Source organism: Monodelphis domestica, chromosome 4, assembly GCF_027887165.1.
Source record: "Monodelphis domestica isolate mMonDom1 chromosome 4, mMonDom1.pri, whole genome shotgun sequence".
NCBI classification, from domain to species: Eukaryota; Metazoa; Chordata; class Mammalia; order Didelphimorphia; family Didelphidae; genus Monodelphis; species Monodelphis domestica.
In genome coordinates this window covers 96,091,669-96,112,874 of record NC_077230.1, presented here as the reverse complement: position 1 = coordinate 96,112,874, position 21,206 = coordinate 96,091,669, and the positions used below count along the sequence as shown (strand labels likewise).

General features: G+C 38.7%; 1 pseudogene; it reads right to left on the bottom strand.

The window, feature by feature from the left end:
• Positions 1–10,898: 10,898 nt before the first annotated feature.
• On the bottom strand, positions 10,899–11,907 carry LOC100023312 (eukaryotic translation initiation factor 3 subunit L-like; annotated as a pseudogene).
• Positions 11,908–21,206: the final 9,299 nt, after the last annotated feature.

Sequence of the window (21,206 nt, the reverse complement as noted above, 5' to 3'; positions counted from 1 at the left end):
GACACATGAGGATGCATTCCATCTTAAAATCTATCCAACATTCAGGTTACAGAGGTCTGAGAGCTGACTGAGTGATGGGGAAGTAGAGGTAGATCATGTTCCCTTCTGATCATTTGGTTACTCTCTTTACTCTGGGGAAGTTCTTCCTCACCTTTCATCAAAATTTCTATAGCTATTGTTGCAACCTGTTTTATTCTTAGTGGGAACAATGAACCAATAATAACAGTTCTAAGGACAGAGACAATGTGCCCTATACACATCAATATAAGCCATTCCCCTTATTCCTTGTCTTCCTTTTTAAGATGTAGCCACACTGAATAAATGAAGGATTTAAACATACTCTATGACATGTTACTTTTAACATTATTTCAGAGACAAAAGCATATTTCAAAACCATTGTTCTTTGGGTGAATACTTTAAATATATTTAAACATGACAATAGACAAGAATATTAATATTGTATAGTAGGTAGAGATGATGACCAGGAACACCTGCATTTATGTCCTGCCTCTGATTCATATTGGTTGAATAAAAAGAGGCAAGTAACCTACCCTCTCTCAGTGTTCTAGACAACTCTCTAAGACTCTAGAAGTAAAGAACTGCCAGTCTCTATTGGTAGAGTGAGTTGCCTCACGTAGATACTTTCTGTCCTCTAGGTTTTCATGCCACTACTCTTCTGGTTATCCTCCTTTCTGCCCAAATCTCTATCTTGTTTCCCCATCTCTTCTTCTTCTAACTTTTTCAGTGGGTGTTCTCATAATCTCCCATGAGTTCAATATCATGTCCACACAGATGATTCCAGATCAATATATCTAGCCCAAGAATCCTTCCTGAGTTCCAGTCTTGTGTACCAAACTGCCTTTTTGCATCTACATAAAAAATTCAGCATAGACAAAAAGAAAAAAAAATATCTATTTCCCTTAAATCCTCCTAACTTTCTAATTCTTGTCAGTGGCACTAACAGCCCTCTAGTCACCCAACTCTCAACCTTAGTGCCATTCTCTACTCTTCTTACTCACTCCACATATCCCATCTGTTGTCAAGTTTTGTCATTTCCATCTTTACACTACTTCTTGTTTGCATCTCCTTCCTTCCATTCACACAACCACCTTCCCCGGACAGTAGTCTTATCTCCTCCTGCCTGAACTCTTGTGATAGCCTTCTAGTTGGCCTCCCTGCATCAAGTCTCTCCCAACTCCAATTCATCCTCCAATTAGCTACCAAAATTATTTTCCTAAAGGCATGTCACTCCCTTGACCAATAAATGCCAACGGTTCTCTGATATCTTTAGGATCAAGTACAAAATGCCCCATTTGGCATTCAAAGACTTTCACAACTTGATCTTCTTACTTTTTTTCAGTCCTATACTTTAGTTCCCTCTAAGTACTCTATGATATTATGACAGATTCTCATTGTCCCCTGTCTAAAATATGATTCCTACTTGTTCCTGCCTCTTGCCTTCCTGATTTCCTTCAAGATGCTTTTCAAATTCCATCTTCTTAAAAAGAAGTTCCAATACCCCTCATTTCCCTTTGAGGTTAACTTCTATTTACCTTGTATATATATTGTATGTACTTTGCAATATATTTGCATGTCATCTTCCTCATTAAAATGGGAGCTCCTTGAGGGTAGTGGCAATGTTTTTACCTTTCCTTGAATTTCAGTGCTTAGCAAAATGACTGGCACAAAATAAATGATTATTAAATGCCATTGACTGACTAACTGATTGGCTTGATTACCAGGAGTTCTCTACATCAATGAAAGCAGAAGTCCAATCCTTAGTCCCTAACAGACAAACCAGAAAGACATTTCTCTCACTGTCTCATCTGTGTCTAGACAAATTCTAATATTTTCTGTTACTTGATGTTAGCAACAGAGCACTGGGGACAGGTAGTTTTAACCACACCGATGTTATTCAAGACCCAGGAGTTGACCTGATTAAGATAGGTGATCTGTAAATGTTTCAGCAGTAGTCCTGTGGGAAGGGAAAGGAGGGAATCTAGGTAGCTGTACAAGAAGTAAAAAAAAAAATATGGCAGTCAGTCATAGACAAAGACCCAGGCAGTTAGTTAGGCATCGGCATCCAGGCAATTCAGCCATGAGAAGAAAATAATCATTTTGACCCTGTCTTCTCTGCTGATTGGCCCAGCCTGAAGGAGCCCAGCCTTGTGGAGGGCCTCCAGGAGTGTTATGTAGAGACCTACTCCTACATAAAGAAGCCCCAGAACCAGCTCTGTCTCCTGGATACTGATGAAGGAGATGAGTTCCTCACGTCTAGTTCTGTGAACTCAGAAGAGGTGTTTTCCCTGCGCCTCCAAGACAAGAAACTCCCCTCATTGCTTTCTGAGATTTAGGATGCCTCTGAATGACCAGAGAGTGGTTCCCTTCACCCTGTTCTCCTGTACCAACCCGACTTCTCCTTGGGCAGCCCCTCAAACTCAGCCCAGCTCCCAAGGTGAATGGCTTTTCTGACCCATACACCTGCAGTAGGGTCAAGGCTTTGGCCACAAGGCCCATGGTAAGTGCCCAAGTAGGGACTCTGTTCACCAGGAGCTCCAAGACCCTGCTCCTGAAGTTGTCTTCCTAACAAGGGGTGGACAGGTCATTGACCCTTGATAGTTTGGCACTTACTTTTCCTGCCCTTCTCTGCTTAAACAGCTCAGTGCACCTTGAAGGGTAGGGGATAACCTGACTCTCTACTTAAGGTAGAGGGGAGCAGGGCCTTTGAATCCTAGGGTCCTCTGTTTCCTATGGCCCTAAGGAAAATGAGAGAACCCTTCCCCTCTATTCCTTTTATTTTGTGAACAAGATGAAGCAAAATTTTAATAAAAACATCAAATACAGATATAGATATATATCACCACACACAGTGGCCTGAAGTCCTAGACAACTTGGTTTCAAAGAGTCTGTAAGTAGTTAATATTATTGCCAGAAAGTTATTTTGTTGTTAACTTCTTATGGTTTCAAGAATTCAAATACAAAAGTACAGTTGAGTGTAATTTTCAATAATCCTTAACTTCAACTGTTGCCTTTCCTACCCTGATGATGACTCATGTCTATGTGATGTCTAAAGATGTAGCCTTTGTTCATTTTTCTGTTTCCATACAAAGACCACTAGAAGGAAAAGAATATGGTGAAAACAACTCTTTTGGGAGAAATAAACTTAAAAGAATCTTGGGAGGTTTCCTTAATTAGAAATTCTGAGATCCCATATATATTTATTAATAAACATATTGTCTTTTAGTGTCTTATATTCATATCATGTCATATCATATCATGTTATATTATGCTGATATGTTATGTCACATCATATCACATATTATGTCATCTCATATATCACATATCACATCATATTATATCACATCACATTATATTATATTATATCATATCATATTATATCACATTGTATTCCATTCCATCATAGGATAGGATAGGATAGGATAGGATAGGATAGGATAGGATAGGATAGGATAGGATAGGATAGGAGCCATCCTATTAGGCAGAGTTGAGAATAATACAACTTCCTAAAGTAAGTAACTTAGGAGGTTGTCTCCTCTAGGGTTTTTTTACTTCCTCATAGGTATGAAGGACAGAGTAGAGCTAGGAGAATTGATACTTTCCTTTGTTGGTTAAACAAGTCACTGCTTCAATGCTAGAGGGAAAAGATGGCAAAAAGGAAGCATGAGAGCCACTGAGGTCCACTTCTAGCAAAGGACTTAGGGAGGTCCTATGAGGGAAAGCCGTGCAACATTAGCAAAAAGGAACAGATTTCAGGTGCAACATGAGAATGGGGAAGTAGCCCCTTGAAAACCACTCACTGGTCACCAACGCTTAGTCACCCTAGATAAGAGCATGAATTTTTTTTTACCATAAGGTTATTCTATATATTCCAGAGAATGATTAACCCTATTCTTCATCTTAGCCAACCTGCCAGCTACTGCTGAGACTGATGTCCAGGAATGGAAAAGCTCATTCTGTACTTCTGTTGCATGTAACCTTCAGTTCTCCAAGTTATCCATCTTGCTGGTTGGCACCTTTCAGAAATAGTATAACTCCACAAAGAAAAACTCAGGCCATTCTAACAGAACTTGTAGAGACTTGGGGCACTATGGAAATGGCTAAGGATATTGCTAGAATCATAGATTTGGAACTGGAAGGAAAATTAGGGATCATAATACCTTCATTTAACAAAGGAGAGAAAAGAGACCTAAGGAAGACAAATCATTTTATCCAAGGACACACAAATAATAAGGTAAAGTTAGGATTCAAACCCTTATCCTTGGAATTCCACCCCAGGTCTCTTCCTACTGCATGGAGAAGACAACTTGCTGGGCAGTATGAGGGAGAATCATATCAGTACTGTCCTTGTGACCTTGATTGAGTTATTTATTAAACTAAAGCCTTTGCACCTCAGTTTCCCAACCTCTAAAATTAAGCAGCTGGACTAAATGGGTTCTAAGGTCTCTGCTAGCTCTTCATCTATGTTCCTATTGTTCTATGAGGAAGACAAAAAGAAAAAAATGGTAAGAAAGAAAGAGAAAAATGGATCCTGCAAAATAAAAGAGAAAGGGTGAGAGGAAGAAGAAAGGAATTGGGACCTTCTCTGGCATTAAGTCAAGTGCCTTCCCCCTAAGTGACTGGCACACTTACAAGGTGTCCTCAGGCCAAATATCTCCCTCACAAACCATTATAGTTTCCCATTATGGCTCACAAACAGAAATCAATCTTCTTAATGCTGCCACGAACAGAAAGGGGAGGCAAGCCAAGCCAGGCAGTCTGAGCCAACACGTGTATTGTCGGCACCGTCTGTCTAGCATTAAAGGGTCGGGTTTCTCCCTTTCACCTCCTTTTCTCTTAGACAAAAGGAAGAAAATGCCGATGAACCATCTTCAGGGAGGGAAAGCCAGTGGGGTATCCCAAACTGATATTTGAAACAGATCTGTCTTGGACACATTTATTCAAGATAGTTTTTCCCTGATTCTAGTACAAATTTGGTAAGCCCACCATAGTAGCTGACTGTCTTAATCAAAAAGGAATTCAATGCACTGCTCTTTCTCGTATACATTGCGGAGAATTCAACTTGCTGGGTATGATGAGTGTGTTCTACTGGCCACAGTTACGTAGTATCATAGCAGTAGATATCTAGTCTGTCAAGTATCAGTTAAAGAAAAGCAAAATTTAAAAAAAAAAACCACTCTCCCAGGTTTAGACATGTAATACCAAGAAAGGAGCCAAGAGGTTGTTTCCTTTTTGTTTTTTAATTACAAAATGATGAATTGGTCGAAATTATCCCAGAAAACAATTTGAAATTATGCTAAAAAAGTGACTAAAAGGCACATACCTCTCGACCCTGAAAATCCTATATCCAAGGGCATTAAAATACAGAAAGAATACTGAGCGCAACAATAAAATATTCATAGAAACACTTTTGTGGCAGCAAAGAACTAGAAACAAAGCAAATACCCATTGACTGGGGAAAAGATAAATGAATTGTGGTGTATGAATGGAATGAAATGTTACTGTTCCATCAGAAATGAATATGAAGAATTCAGAGAAGCTTGAGAAGATTTGCATGAACTAATAAAGAGAAAGGAAGACAGTATAAAGTGATGTCAATACAACCAGAAAACGAAAAAAAGAAAAAGAAACAATGCTAAATAATTATAATGAACATTGGCTCCAAAGAACAGTTAAGAATATACACATGCTCTTTTTTACAGAAGTAATGGGACTAAACATATAAAATATTTTCATATATTGTCAGACATGAGTGATATGCTCATTGATTTTGTTGAACTAGTTTCTTTTTTCTTCTTTCTTGTGGCATATTGAATGAAGAGCTAGACTTGTAGCCAGGAAGGCATGAATTCAAATCCTGCCTCAGATACTAGCTATTTGACCGTGGATAAGTCACTTAATTTATGAACCTCAGTTTATATATCTGCGAAACAGGGATAATAATAACAACTAACTCCAGGGTTGTATGGATCAATGAGATAACCCATGAAAAGACCTTTATAAACCTTATTTAATGTTGGCTATTATTATTATCTTTATGATAAAATAGGATTTTCAGGGTAGTGGAGTAGGATATAGGTTCAAAAATTTTTACTTAAATCTCCCCCAAAATCAATGAAATAATATTTTTTTAAATTGCAAAATATATTCTAAATATGATTAAAAGAGGATGGTGTAGGTGAAAAAATGTATTACTGAATATCTGCTTCAGGAAGGCCAATTTGTGTATCTGAACTATGTTTAGAAGAATTGTGGAAATAAGGTACCATAAATGGCAAAATTGAGTCATAAAGCCTTATAGGGCCTACCTCCCTGCTCTAGAAACCCTTTTGTTGTTGTTCAGTCATGCCAGACTCTTTGGGATCCCTCGGGGTTTTCTTGGCAAAGATACTGCAGGGATTTACCATTTCCTTCTCCATCTTTTTTTCAAATGAAGAAACAGAGGCAAATGGGGTTAAATGACTTGCTCAGGGTCACCCAGGTAGTAAGTATCAGAGGCCAAACTCAAACTCAAGTCTTCCTGATTCCTCTCCTGGATCTCTATCCACTGCTCCATGTAGCTGCCCGAGAAACTTTAGCATCTCCCTATGACTTTGAGGACAAAGTTCAAAATCCTCTGGATTCTCATTTAAAGCCCTTCCCAGTCTGTTTCCCACCTACCTTTCCAGGTTTATTGTAAATTATCTTCTTTTACATACTCTATCTCCAATGAAACTGACTTCCTGGTCTTGTAAATTATTTTCATCTCTGAGTACCTTCCTAAAGACTGCCCCCATACCTAGCGTAGGAAGCTAGGTGGTACAATGGTTAGAGCACTAGACTTGGAATCAGAAGAACTCATTTCCCTGAGTTCAAATCTGTCCTCCCATACTTATTAGCTGTGCAACTCTGGGCAAATCACATCACCCTGTTTGCCTCAGTTTCCTCATCTATAAAATGAGCTGGAGAAGGAAATGCAAATCATTCTAGCATCTTTGCCCCCCCCAAACTGAAATGAGGTCACAAAGAGTCAGATTTGATTAAAACAACAACAAAATGCCTACAATGCACTCTGCTCACTTCTGTGTCTTAGAATCCCTTGCTTCCTTCAGAGCTCAGATCAAATGCCATCTCTTGAATGACTTCTTTCCTGGTCCACCACATAGCAGATGGTCCCCACACGCACACAATTATTTTTTAGTTTTGTACTTTGAATAGACATTTTCTGCATTGACTTACATCTGCACCCATTATTTTCTCCAGTAGAATATATTAGCTCCTTAAGGGTGCAGACTTTTTTTTTTCCTTTGTAAGCCCTAAACTCAGTACCGTTCTTAAAAACATAATAGTTGCAATTGAATGAATGAATGAATGAATGAATGAACGAATGAATGAATGAATGAAGTGATGTCTGTTAGCTTAAATCCAATGCTGTTCACATTATATTTTGACCTGTGTGGTTTAGGAGGGGTTATACTGCAAGAAGCCACTGTGGAGTATCTGAGAGCCAAAGACACGTAAGGAATCAGGGCAGTTGGCCAGGGTCAGCAAGCTCAAGCATAGTTTACCTAAACCAGAGAATAGTTCATGTACCAAACAAAGGACCAGCGTCAACAAGCATGGAAGCCATTGAAGAGTGTTCAAAGTATATATAATTTGGCTCAAGAAGATCATATGTGTGTATATATATATATATATATATATATCTTGGGCAGCTAGGTGGCTCAGTGGATAGAGTACAGCTTGGAGTCCAGAAGATCTGAGTTCAAATCTGGCTTCAGACACTTACTAGCTATGTGACTCCAGGAAAGTCATTTAAGCCTGTTTGCCTCAGTTTTCTCATCTATCCAATGAACTAGAGAAGGAAATAGTCAACTGTGAGAAAACTGTGGAGGAGATTAAGAAAGCAAGTGGTTAATTATGTGAATTGAGTGAACCACACTGACTCCATCTTTGGACTTAATTCTGGAGCTAACTCAGATTTTTTCTATTCAATTATGGGTCTAGTCTAAATTCTATTCTTTAAGAAAACTTTAATCAGTTGTGAGAACTGAGAGAAAGTCTTAGTGCATTGTTTGAACCTAGCCCTGCATGGCTGGGAAACGGAAAAACATGTACCTGCTGTTTAGAGACCCTTATCCAAGGACGTAGGTTATGTCGACCAGAAACACAATCATATCCTAAGAGGGATATAAGGAGTTTTGTCATAAGTGTGTATCTCAAGCAACCCATGACTTATTTGAAAACTGGCCCCATACTGGTTAAACCAGTTATTGTTTCCATGTTCCTCTGATTGAACACAGATCCTTGAGGAAGAGTAGGACACCTCTTTTCCTGAAATCAGGGAATTGTAACTGTGCCTCCCTCCCAACTTAGAAATTCCTTAATCTTTCATCCAATTAGAAATCAGATTACCTAATGTTGTATTATTTTCTTTTAATTAATTGGTCTTATTTGAGTAATTGTTTTTACTATATAAAAGTCTATCTTCTCCTGTATTTGGAGTCCAGCCCTAAACTGAGCAGGGGTCCTGGTCCAGATTGATTGGACAATCAGCATGCACTGCTTAACATATGGATATACTCAGATCAAACTTTTTTCCCCTCAATAATTTCATCTATTACTGGTTATAAAACCATTCACTCCAGTATCTTTGCAAAGAAAACCCCGAATGAGGTGGCAAAGAGTCAGACATGACCGAAACCAGTCAACAACAACAAAAAAATGTATGTCTTAGGGTCATAGATTGAAAGTCAGGAAGAAATTCAGAAGAAATTATGGACTTTAGAGGTATAAGAAAACCTGGAAGTCATATAGTATATAACCTCATCATTTTATGGATAAAGAAACTGATGCTCAAAAAGTGAAATATCACATAGAAGGCCATATGAGTAATAAACTCATAATAATAATAAATATAATAATAATAAAGAGCTAGGATTTCAACCCAGAGCATTTGCCTCTAGATTCCATGTCCTTTGAATTATATCATGTCATAATAATATTTATACAGTGCTTTGATGTTTCCAAAATACCTTTTATCCTCACAACAACCTTGAGAATTACTATTATTGTTATTATTCCCATTTTTATGGATGAAGAAACTGAGGTATAACTAAGTAACTTGCCTAGAGTCATCAGATCAGTGTCACAGGCTGGAATTGAACTGGACCTTCCTGATTCTAAGTCCAGTGTTCTAGCCACTGTACCACATAGCTGCATAATCCTTTGGAGGGTCCTAGATCTAGAGTTGGAAGGGACCTTACAGTACAACTAGACCAATCTCCTCATTTTACAGATGAAGAGACTGAGGCCTGGGAAGATCAAATTAAATTTAAACGGCTCAATAGGTAGTAAATAGGAGAGCTAGGACTTGAACCCAAGGCCTCTAACTCCACATACAGCACTTCTTTCGCCCTGCTTCTCCATAAAATGGAATCAAGTCCCAGCATGAAATCATGCCAGGAGTTTCAACACCAGACTCAGAAAGAGCCCAAGTTGAGGTTCAAGGTATCAACAAAAAGCCGCATTCCAGTTTGTCAAAATTTAGAGACAAAAAAAAAAAAGAAAGAGGAGGTTAGAGATGGCGCCGCTGTTGGCTGGAGTTTAAAGGGCTGAGGACTTGGGAACCTCCCTGAACCTAACAGAGCTGGAGGAAGAGGAATGACCAGTGCTATACTGAATAACTCCCCTGGTTGTGAGTATTCCCAGGAAGTGGTAAGAAACAAGAAAAATCTTGGAGGTGCCAGGATGGCACTGGGGTGATGCCTTATGAACTTCTGCTGCTGTATGCCCTGGGGGATGAGATTCTGTTTCCTGTCTGACTCACAGTCCCCATCTCATCTTTTTATTTCTGCTTTTCCAGTCAATGAGAGGAAAGAAGCTGTATTCTAAACCCAGTGAAGGCAAAGAGAACGCCTCTGGGCTCTGAATAAAATAATAATAATAATACAATCATTAAATTACATGTTTCAACAACCCTGCTTTTATGTGATTCTAGTGAGTGGGAGTCAGCAGAATGGAGGATGCTCTTCCCGGGAAAAGAGCAAGCATTAGCCAGGCTCATCTTTTTTCATCCAAATCTACCAAAATAAATAAATCATTTGCTTATGTATATGACCAGAAGAACTTGAGTTCAAGCCTTGCCTCTGGATGGGCAACTCTGGGCAAGTCATTTAACGCTCCTCTGTCCTAGGTCCCTATCTCAAACTTTAAGGGGCAGAAAGGTGATGACTTGCATTGAAAAAGGAAGTTTTTCATCAAAAAATTCCCTTTACTAACTAGTAAAACATGTCTATTCCCTATCCATATTTATAGGCAGAACCATAACATAGAAAACCCAGAGCCAGCTCTCTTTCATGTCTCTCCATTACTTCTCTCATTCTCAGAATTGTTCCAGTTTTCAAAGATCCAACTGATATCATCTAATCAATTTGCATCCATGGCATATTAAATTGTTTTTCAGTTGTGTCCTACTCTTCACAACCCCAGTTAGGGTTTTCTAGGCAAAAAAAAAAATACCATAGTGGTTTGCCATTTCCTTCTCCAGCTCATTATACAGATGAGAAAATTGAGACAAACACTGTTAAGTGACTTTCCCAGGGTCACACAGCTAATAAGTATCTGCTACCAAATTTGAATTCGTGTCTTCCTGACTCCAGGCCTAGTATTTTTTTCCATTGTACCAACCAGTCTCCTCCATGACATATCTACATAGCTGAAAATAATTGTAAAAAGGAGCTATTCCTTGTCACTGGAATATAGTACTGAGTAGTTGAGGACTCAAAAGACCCACAGAAGTCACAAGTTCACTTTTCTAATAAGATTCAATTCCACAATGATCAAGCATCTGCTATATGCAAGGGATTATGCCAGATAACAACAAGGCACAGGGATCTATTTTAGACATGAATGGCATCCTGGTACCAGCGCATCATCAAGTAGGCAAACCCCACATAGTAATAGGTGGTGACCTGGCATTCAGGCACCCGGGAATACATGCTCTTCTTGTTCAATTCAATGTTCTCTAGCACCTTGATAGCCTGGTAGTAATCCCCCAAGAGGAAGTAGAGCCAGAGCCGCCTCACCAGGCTGAAGTAGCCAAGCATCTTGTAGAGGGAGTACTGGCCATACTCACCAGCCACACTCTCAGGGTCACCTCCACTGGTTTAGACTTCTACCTGCCGGCTGATATTGGATTTGTCTACAAGGGAATGAAGCACATTGAGGATGCTGTGGACATTCCAGTCCTTGGGGTTGGAACAAAGAAAGTCAACCTCTTCATCTGACTTTTTGGCTGTCTTCCACCAGTATTGACTGAATGACTGAAACTGGTAGATGAATTCATCAATGATATCCCACAGCCACTGGTTGGGCAGTTCAAGGGGAGCAGGTCCATCAGCATTGAGAATGAAGTTGAAAAGGTTGCAGTAGTTGTAATAGGACTCAAACCTCTGTTCCAAGGAAGGCCCGCCACTGACTTTGGCATAGATGTGTCTGTAATAAAAATTCCTTATACAGGATCAAGAAGACAGCATCGTTGCCAAATTGTGGGGCAATGGCCTCTGCTTCTGGCCAGGGGGTATTCTTGAAGAACCTTTCAGTCAGCTTGGGCCAGCTGTTCTCATAGATGTCCTGGATCTCATGCAACTTTTGGTCAATGATGTCGTTGGACATCTGGCTTTCCTGGAGCTCATACACTTTCTGGTCAATAAGGTTGGAGATGGTTTTATGGAAATATTGGATGAAATCCTTGATCACTTCTGGAATTACTTGATAGGTCTGCTGCTCATATTGTCATTCATAGGCTGGGTCCTGCTTTGGGTCTCCTGTGTGCATGTCATAGTCACCAGGGTAAGCATAGGGATCATATGCAGCCTCATTGTCGTAACCCTCGGACAGGTAGGACATGGCGTTAGTTTGGAGTCACGGCTCCTGTGTTTTATTCTAAAGACAGTAGGAGCCCCCTGAAGATTAAAAAATAACCTTTTTCAAACCCTTGCTTTCTGCTTTCAACATCAATTCCAAGACAGAAGAGCAGCAAGGACCAGGCAATCAAGGTTAAGGGACTTTCCCAGGACCACATTATTTTGAAGTTTCAGAGACTGGTTCTGAACCCAGGTCCTCCTTACTTCAGGTCTGATTCTCCATCTACTGTGCTGCCTAGCTGCCCCAACCCCTTAAAGATCTTTGAGTAAGAGATTGAAATGGCTGGACATGAGTTTTAAAGAATGTTCATTCAGCAAATGTGGAGGACACATTTGGAGAGGTGAGAGATTAGAAGAAATATAACTGATCAAGGAGAGGACAGTTAGGTGGTTTAGCAGATTGAGAATCAAGCCCAGAGATGAGAGGTGCTGGGTTCAAATCAGACATCAGACACTTCCTAGCTGTGTGACCCTGGGTAGGTCACTTAATCCCTATTGTCTAGTCCTTTCCGCTCTTCTGCTTTTGAATTACTATACAGTATTGATTCCAAGACAGAAAGTAAGGGTTTTTTTTTTAAGTAATCAAGAAGTTATTGGAATAGTAAAGGAGAGAAATGAAGAGACCCTAAATGGACAGAGAAAATGGGGTGAATTTGAGTTACATTGGGAAGATAGAGTTGACAAGAATGTGCAAGGGACCATATTTAGGGCATTAGAGAGTTGGAAATTACTCCAACTTTGCAAATATCAGTGGCTGGTACTCTCACAGAACTAAGGGGGAAATAAGGCAAAAAGATATGTTTAGGTATATTAGGGGGAGGGGGAGAGGGAGATTGGAGATTTGAGATCCCTTTTAGAACTATTGAGCTTGAACTGCCAAAGAAACAAGGTAGAGATAGTTAGCCATGCATGACAGAAGTTCAGGAAATAGATTGAAGGTTATAGAAGTAGAGGTTTGGGACCCATCTATATACAGACTCCAGTACATATAAACTAATTAGAATAACTAGTGTATGTCCACCTCCAGAGAAAGAACTGAGAAATGGAAATAAGCAAGAAATAGTTATACATCTTTTTGTCAAATGATGCCTTCTCTAGGGTGGGGAGGGAAGGGAGGAAGTTATCTGAGAATTTTAATGTAACAAACAAATAAATAATTTAACAAATAAACTGATGGGATTTTGTGTAGGGAAAGAGTCAGAGATGAATCCTTATTAGATAATCTACACCCCAAGCATCAGAGACAGATGATCATACAACAACAAGAGAAGAAGCATTAGTAGGAGAACAATGTCACAGACACCAAGGGAGGATAATAGGATCATAGCTCTAGAAGGGACTTCATAATCCCTTAATTCCACGCCTCATTTATAGATGTAGAAATTTGGAACCATGGAAGTTAAGTGACTTCCCCAAGGTAACTCATTAAAGTTGGAATTTGATCCATGATTCTCTGACTTCAGTGCAAGTGTTTCTTTCATTATACTCTGAAAATATGCAGGAGGAAGCAGTGGTCAGCTGTGTCAAAAGTGGAGAAAGAATCAAGAATAACAAAGATTGAAAAGGGACATTGGGTTTGTCAGTTGAGCAGCAAGGTGGTTCAGTGGATAGAATGTTGTGCCTAGAGTCAAGAAGACTTGAATTCAAATCTGGCCTCAGACACTTAAAAGCTGTGTGATCTTGGGAAAATCACTTGAGTCTATTTGCCCTGGAGAAGAAAATCGCAAATCACTTCAGTATCCTTGCTAAGAAAACCTCAACAAGGGTCAATAAGTGTCAGACATGACTGAAAATAACCAAACAATGGGCTTATCAGTTATGAGATTTTTTGTAACCTTAAAGAGAGCAACTTCATTTCGAACTGGTAGTGTTAAAACCCACATACTGCTGGGGTAAGGAAAACTGAATGGGAAGTGACAAAATAGAGACCCAAAGTAAATCCTTTCTAGAATTTGGCTCTGAACAGGGGAAAGGAACAAGATAATTCCTTAAGAAAACTGTAGGATCTAGTGAAATTTTTTTTTAATGTAGGAGAAATTTGGACACTTTTATAGGCAGCAGAGAAGATGCCAGGAATTGAAAATGAGATCTAATTTAAGAGAAAGGATGGGAATAATCAGAAAGAGAAAATAAGAAAGGGAAATGAAGGTCCCTCTTTTACTCAGATAAAAGAGGAAATGAAAAGAGAACAGGAGGTGATGGAGATAAGACAAGTTAAGGTAGGGGGCAGAGAAAGAGTTCATTATGGATGGTCTTTATTTTTTCAGCAAAGTAGGAGGTGAGCTTTTCTGTTAAGGGGTTGGGAGGAGGGTAAAGAGATTGAGGAGAGAAGAGGTTTAAAATAGCTGCATAGAGAAGTGATAGAGTTAAATGAGGAAGACTAAAAGGACTGTTACAAAGCAATGTGATTCTTTTTGAGAATACATAACAAATGTTGAGTGTACCCTATTGGCACCATTTTGTAACATTCCCTGAAAAGTTTCCCTTGGCACAGGAGCAGAAAATCTTAAGTCTTAGAAGGAACCACAGATATTTTCTAGTCCAACACATATCTGAATAAGAGTCCATGTTATAATATCTCCAAGTTATCTCGTTGCCATGTGAGGACCTCTAATGAGAGGGAATCCATTAACTCTCAAGGCAGTCCATTCCACTTTGAGATAGCTCTAATTTTTAGGAAGTTTTTTCTTGACTTCAATTTGAATCTCTCCCTTCTTCCTTCCTCCCTCCCCCTTCTCTCTCCCCTTCTCTTCCTCCCTTCTCCCCTCTTCAATTCCCTCATCCTTTACCTAACTCCCAGTTACTATTTTTCTTCTCTTTGGAGTCAAACAGAATAAGTCTCATCTTCTTCCATTGTGGAAGCTCTTCGTACATATGAAGCAGCTATCATGGCCTCCCTCTGTCCTCCTTTATCCAGGCTAAATGTTCCAAGTTCTTCCAATTGATTGGAAATCTCAAAGTCCTTCACCATACTGGTTTCCCTTCCTTAGTTACTCATAATTTACCAATGCCCTTGCTAAAATGTGGCATTTAGGACTGAACACAATATTTTAGATACAATCTCCAAAGTATAGTGGTACTAGAATCTCGATAGTAAGTACCTACAAGCATCTCGATAGTAAGTATCTACAAGTAAGCCACCATTAATACAATGTACAATCATGTCCCTTTAGGGGCAGAAAGGTAGCACAATAGTCAGAGTATTGGCCCCAGAGTTAGTAAGTCCTAAATTCAAATTCAAACTCAGATACTGTGTGACCAGAGACTGGTCACTTTTAAGCTATGTTTACCTCAGTTTCCTGCTCTGTAAAATAGGACTAACAATAGCACCCTCTTCTCAAAGTTGTTTTAAAGCTCAAATGATATGACTGCAAAGTTAGCACAGTGCCTGACACATAGTAAGCATTATACAAATATTATCCATCGCTATTCATTTCCTGTCAAGAAAAAACACTCTCTTTGTAGCAGTGTGTGATACGGGAGGCAAAGCATTCATTAAAGGTATGAGGCAGCAGTAGCCTAATAAAAAGAAGAATGGACTGAGGTCAGGAAATCTGCAACCTAATCTTAATTCTACCATTTACTAGTGGTTTTATCTCAGGCAAGCAAGCAACTCAGTTGCTTTATATATGAGAGGAAAGGTGAATGTGATGTTCAAGGAAGCCTAGAGGTGTAAGGGCTTGCCAAGCCCTTTTCAGGGCTGCTCCTCTACCTTTGGGGTCCATCTTTCACCCAACTCTCACTTGTAGCTCTAAGAAGCTACATAGGATGCCCAGCAGCCAGGCCCCAGGAAAGCCATCTAAATAGACAGGCTAAATTAGGTGGAGGGTAACCAACAGGACCCAAAGCTGTCAGTGAATTGCGGGGATATCTACCCCAAGCATATGAAAACCTCAAGGTAGAATGAGCAGATGAGAACCATTTGTTCCAATGGCCCAAGAAGCTGGCTGAAACAGGAGCTGAGGAGCACTTAGAGTTTGGTGAGATTCTGAGGTCATCCACTGCATCCCAGACCATCATCAGTCACTCCAACTTTTGTCTTGATGCTGGACTTTGATGACTTTGGAAGAAACACTGAGGCTGATGACTTCAAGCATCCCTGCCTCATTGAAATCCAATTCATGCTCAAGTCAGGACATTCTCTGGTAATGTCATTGGTCCTCTTTGGAAACAAAGGATGAACAACAACAATGTGAGAGGCATATGGAGGTATTGGAAGAGATTATCTCTAAGGTCCCTTCTAGCTCTAACCTTTTTATGATTCTATGCACAAAAATGTTAATTCCACAGAAAGCTTTATATTGGATTATGTTCTCTATTGGGATATGTGCAGATACAGGCAATTCTTTGCCACCGTTGGTCATTAAGAAAATGAAGAATATGAAAACAATCTTGTTTCTGTTTTTAAAAGCCTAGATTTATTTAAATATATTTTGGAACTTATGTTCTAGTGAGTTTGAATTGTAGCTCTAATAAGCAAACAGGTTTTAAATTTAATCCTGAATATATGATAGTCACTGAGGGAATTAAGAGAATTTGGCCTTTCTTTTTAAAGCAGAAACTTCATAAAAAATGTACTTTAACAACAACAGAATAACTTAGAATCTAGTTCTTAGAATAGAAGAATGAAGTCCAGTGGAGGGGAAGTAAGTAGTCCAAGGTTGTACAGATAGTTCCAGAAATTTGAACCCAGAATCTCGGACTTTTGTTGTTCAGTGATGACTAAGTCTTTGTGACTACATCTGGGACTTTCTTGGCAAAGATACTGGAGCAATATGCCATTTTCTTCTCCAGCTCGTTTTACAGATGAAAAGATTGAGTCAAAATTGCACTTAAACTTTCCCAGAGTCACATAGCTAGTGTTTGAGCCCAGATTTGAACTCAGGAAGAAGATGAATCTTCCTGTCTTCAAATTCATTACTCTATCCACTATTACTCTGCACTATTCACCTAGCTACCGAAGATCTCTGAATACAAACCCACTAGGCTTTTCACCACACCATGCTACCTTCATCCTGGTATATTGACCAGTGATGAGGGAATTATTGTTATGAGAGATCTCAGGAGAGAACATAATCAAGCCTTTAAATAAATGTTTACTTCCCCTCCCCCTTCCCTCTCTTCAACGTCCAGTTTTACCATTAGGGGAATTAAGATACATTGGAGACAGGGAAAACGTAGCAAGGACTCACTATCTGATAGGGAAAGCTAGTCAGGACAAATGATGTAATCCCCTACATTAGCTCTAAAAGTCTAGGCAGAGTGAAAAATACTGTCAAAGAAATTACCCGGCAATACTTTGCTAAATGGATGGCTAAGATATATTTCCTTTATTGATTACATTTAGCAACATGGAAGAGATTCAACACAGATTCCAAGTCTGCTCTGGTCAAATAGAACTTTTATAGAGGTTGAACAAAGGAAGTTTTAAAAAGAAACTTAAAGAAATATGAAAGGCAAATACAGGGAAGATAGAGCATTAAAATCAGGTAGATGAATGCATCTATTGAACTGTTCACATCATTCATTGAAACATTCAAAGATGGACCACTGAGACTCGGTAATGTCAGTGGGGGCCTCTGGAATGTTCAAAGAAAGGCAAAATAGGAAAGAAAATGCATTGTTGAAATTAAACAAGCAAGCAAGGGTAAGCATATCATTGTTTTATCTGGAAGTAACAAGTTCTCCTTGGTCTCTTTGGGCTAAGGCTGTCTAGTTTTACCATAGCATTTTACATAATGTCAGTCTCGCCAAAAGCATCCTTTTCCGTACTTCATTCTTTCTTTCTTGGAAGATGGCTAATGAGGAAATTTGTTTTGTATTTGTTTATTTATTTACATATTTGAAATAGTTTTTATTTTTGTCTTCTCAAGGTGAGGGAATGGGAGGGAGAGGGAGAGAATTTGGAAGTATAAATAAAATAATTTTTAAAAAATATTAGTATTTGTGGGGCTCACTGGATTGAGAGTCAGACTAGAGGTGGAAGGTTTAAATCTAGCCTCAGACACTTCCTAAATATGTGACCTTGGGCAAGTCACTTTATTCCAATTGCCCAACCCTTAATTCTTGCCTGCTTTGGAACCAATACTAAGACAAGGGGGCAGTGGATAGAGAGAGAAGGCTGGATATGGGAGGTCTTAGGTTCAAATCAAATCAAAATCAAATCAAAACTTCATATCTGTGTGACCTTGGGCAAGTTACTTAATCCCCAATCCCTAATCCTTACCACTCTTCTGCTTTGGAACCAATAAACAGTACTGACTCTAAGACAGAAGATAACAGTTTTAATATATGTGTATGTGTGCATGTACATGCATGTATATAAAGATATAGAGATATAATTTGTCTGAGTTCTCCTTTCAAAGAGTCAAAATTGACACTTGGGGGGAAAGTATCCTCCTCTTTGTCTCAGTCATATATACCTCTGAGAACCCTAAACTATCGAGATGAGGAAGTCAAAAGCTAAGCCGTAGATCTAGTCACCTAGGGATGGGCAGCTTGCCCAAATTTTAGTCATAATGCCTGGATGGAAATAAAATAGCCAGTGAAGTAAGAGCTTTACACACCCAAACCGGTAACTAATGAGAAAGTCAGTGTGCTGACAAGATCCAATGAGATTATGAAGGCTGAGATTCCAAAAGGAATAGCACAGTTTGTTTTTTCATAGAAAAACTTTTTTAAAATCTTGAAACTTTGATTCCAGGATGCATGTGAACAAGGGACACTTCCCTCAGAGCCATGGTACAATTCATCTCTAGGAATACACATTTGAGCTGAGAAATGTTAGTAAATGGAAGTGTCCCATGAAGGAAAGGACATGGATGATTAAAAGCAAAATCAATTAAACTCTGAGAAAGAGCAAAAGGATTCATATGTGCAAAAATATTTATAAGAACTCTTTTGTGGTTGCAAAGAACTGGAAGAAAAAGGGGATGTTCATCAATTGGGAAATGCCTGAACAAATTAAGGTACATAAACATAACAATATAAGTAAACTGTAATAAATTAAGAAAAGGCCATTTTAGAGAAACTTGGAAAAACATGGATAAACTGATGCAGAGTTAAGGGACCCAAATCAGGGGAACAATTTCTACTGTAACAACAACACTTTGAAAATGGATGATTATGAAAGACTTAGGAAGAACTCTGATTGATGCAATGATCGACCATAATTCCAGAGGACCAATGATGATGATGCTACACACCTCCTGACACAGAGGGCTACTAGTCTGAATATGTAAAATGAGATGCTCATTTTTGGATAGAGTCAATATAGGAATTTGTTTTGCTTGACTAAGCATATTTGTTACCAGCGTTCTCTTTTCTTTTCCAGTGGGGAAGAGATGGAAGAAAGAACAAATATATATTTGCTAATTTAAAATAAAATTTAATTAAGAAGCAAACTCAATTTCTGCATATATTACTGTGCTACATGATCTGTATCAAGTCACTGGGTCGTACTGGTAAGAGAAAGACAACTATAAAGGAATTTAACCTATAGTAAGTAGTGAACACAGAAGGAAGTCAGACGGAGTTTCAACAATGGTGTGATTTGGAGAAAAGACAGCCAGTGAAAGATTCTACATGGAAAGCAGTAGAAGCCAACCAAAGTCACCTCCAAAAGACTTTGACACGTCTTGCCTAGGAAATGACCCCAAACTTTGCTTTGCCGATATTTGAACAAGCAGCTCAGACGTAGAATATGAAGTAGAACAATTACATGAAGTATATTCCTAATTTAATTTAGGGCACACTAGTCAAACTGCATAATACTAATGGGAGTGGGAGGGAGGGAAAAGGGAAGGAGAAAAAAAAGATGTTTTATGGCATTATAGAAAAGATTAGACGTTAACCAATTAATTTCCATGACCAGCACCACCATCCAATAGCTGATATAGTCAAAGAAAGTAAAGGGGACAGTAATTGACTTAGGACAGCTAGATGGCACAATGGGTAGAGCATCAGACCTAGAGTCAGTAAGACTTGAATTCAAATCTGATCTCAAACACTTACTATGTGACATTGAGCAAGTCACTTAATCCAATTTCTCTTAGTTTCTTCGTCTGTAAATGGCAAACCACTCTAGTATCTTTACCAAGAAAACCCTAAATGGGGTCATGAAAAACGAGACACAACTGAAACAACAGCAGTAAACTTACTTTACATAGTATACCAATACTATATTTAAAGAAGTAGTGTGAAAATATTTACTTTGGGGATATGAATAAGTAGTTTTCAGATGAAGAAATCAAAGCTGTCAGTATTCATATAAAAATGTTCTAAGTCCCTCTTGATTAGAGAAATGCAAATTAAAACAATTCTGAAGTACCATCTCACACCTATCAGATTGGCCAATATGACAGGAAGGAAAAATTATAAATGTTGTAGGGGATGTGGGAAAATTGGGATGCTAGTCCATTGATGGTAGAGTTGTGAATCAACCCAACCCATTCTAGGGGGGAATTTGGAAATGTGCCCAGAGGACTATAAAACAATACCTACTCTTTGATCCAATAATACCGCCATTGGTCTGTATCCCAAAGAGATAAAAAATGGGAAAAGATCTATTTGTACAAAAAATATTTATAGTTGTTATTTTTGTGGTGGAAAAGAATTAGAAACAAAAAGGATGTCCATCAATTGGGGAATGGCTAAACAAATTGTGGTATATGATGGTGATGGAATACTATAGTGCTGTAAGAAATGATCAGGATGATTTCAGAAAGAATTGGAAAGACCTACATGAACTAATGCAAAAGAACCAGGAAAACATTGTACACAGCAATATTGTGGAATCATCAGTGGTAATCTTAGCTACTATCAGCAATGTAATGATCCAGGATAATTCTGAGGGCCTTATGACAAAGGATGCTCTCCACCTCCAGAGAAAGAATTGTAGGAGTCAAAATTCAGATGAAAGCATATGATTTTTCAGTTGTTTATATGGGAATGTATCTGGGGCTTTTGGTTTTATAAGATTATTCACTTACGAAAATGAATAATATAGAAATATGTTTTGCACGCTACATGTATAACCCAGAAAAAATTAAAAGAAAATAAAAATGAATAAAAGAAAATATTTACTTTGGGTGTTGGTCATTTTTTAAGGAATTTGAAGCTTTATAGGAAAAGAAAAGAGGGAGTGGATCTGCCAGAGCTTCAGTCACGCAAAGAGTTGATAGTAAAATATTGAATTCAATCAAGAAATGTTCCACCTGTGAGTGAAAGATACTAAGAAATGATTTTTTTTTTAGGACAGATCCATTTTATCACAAAATTCCC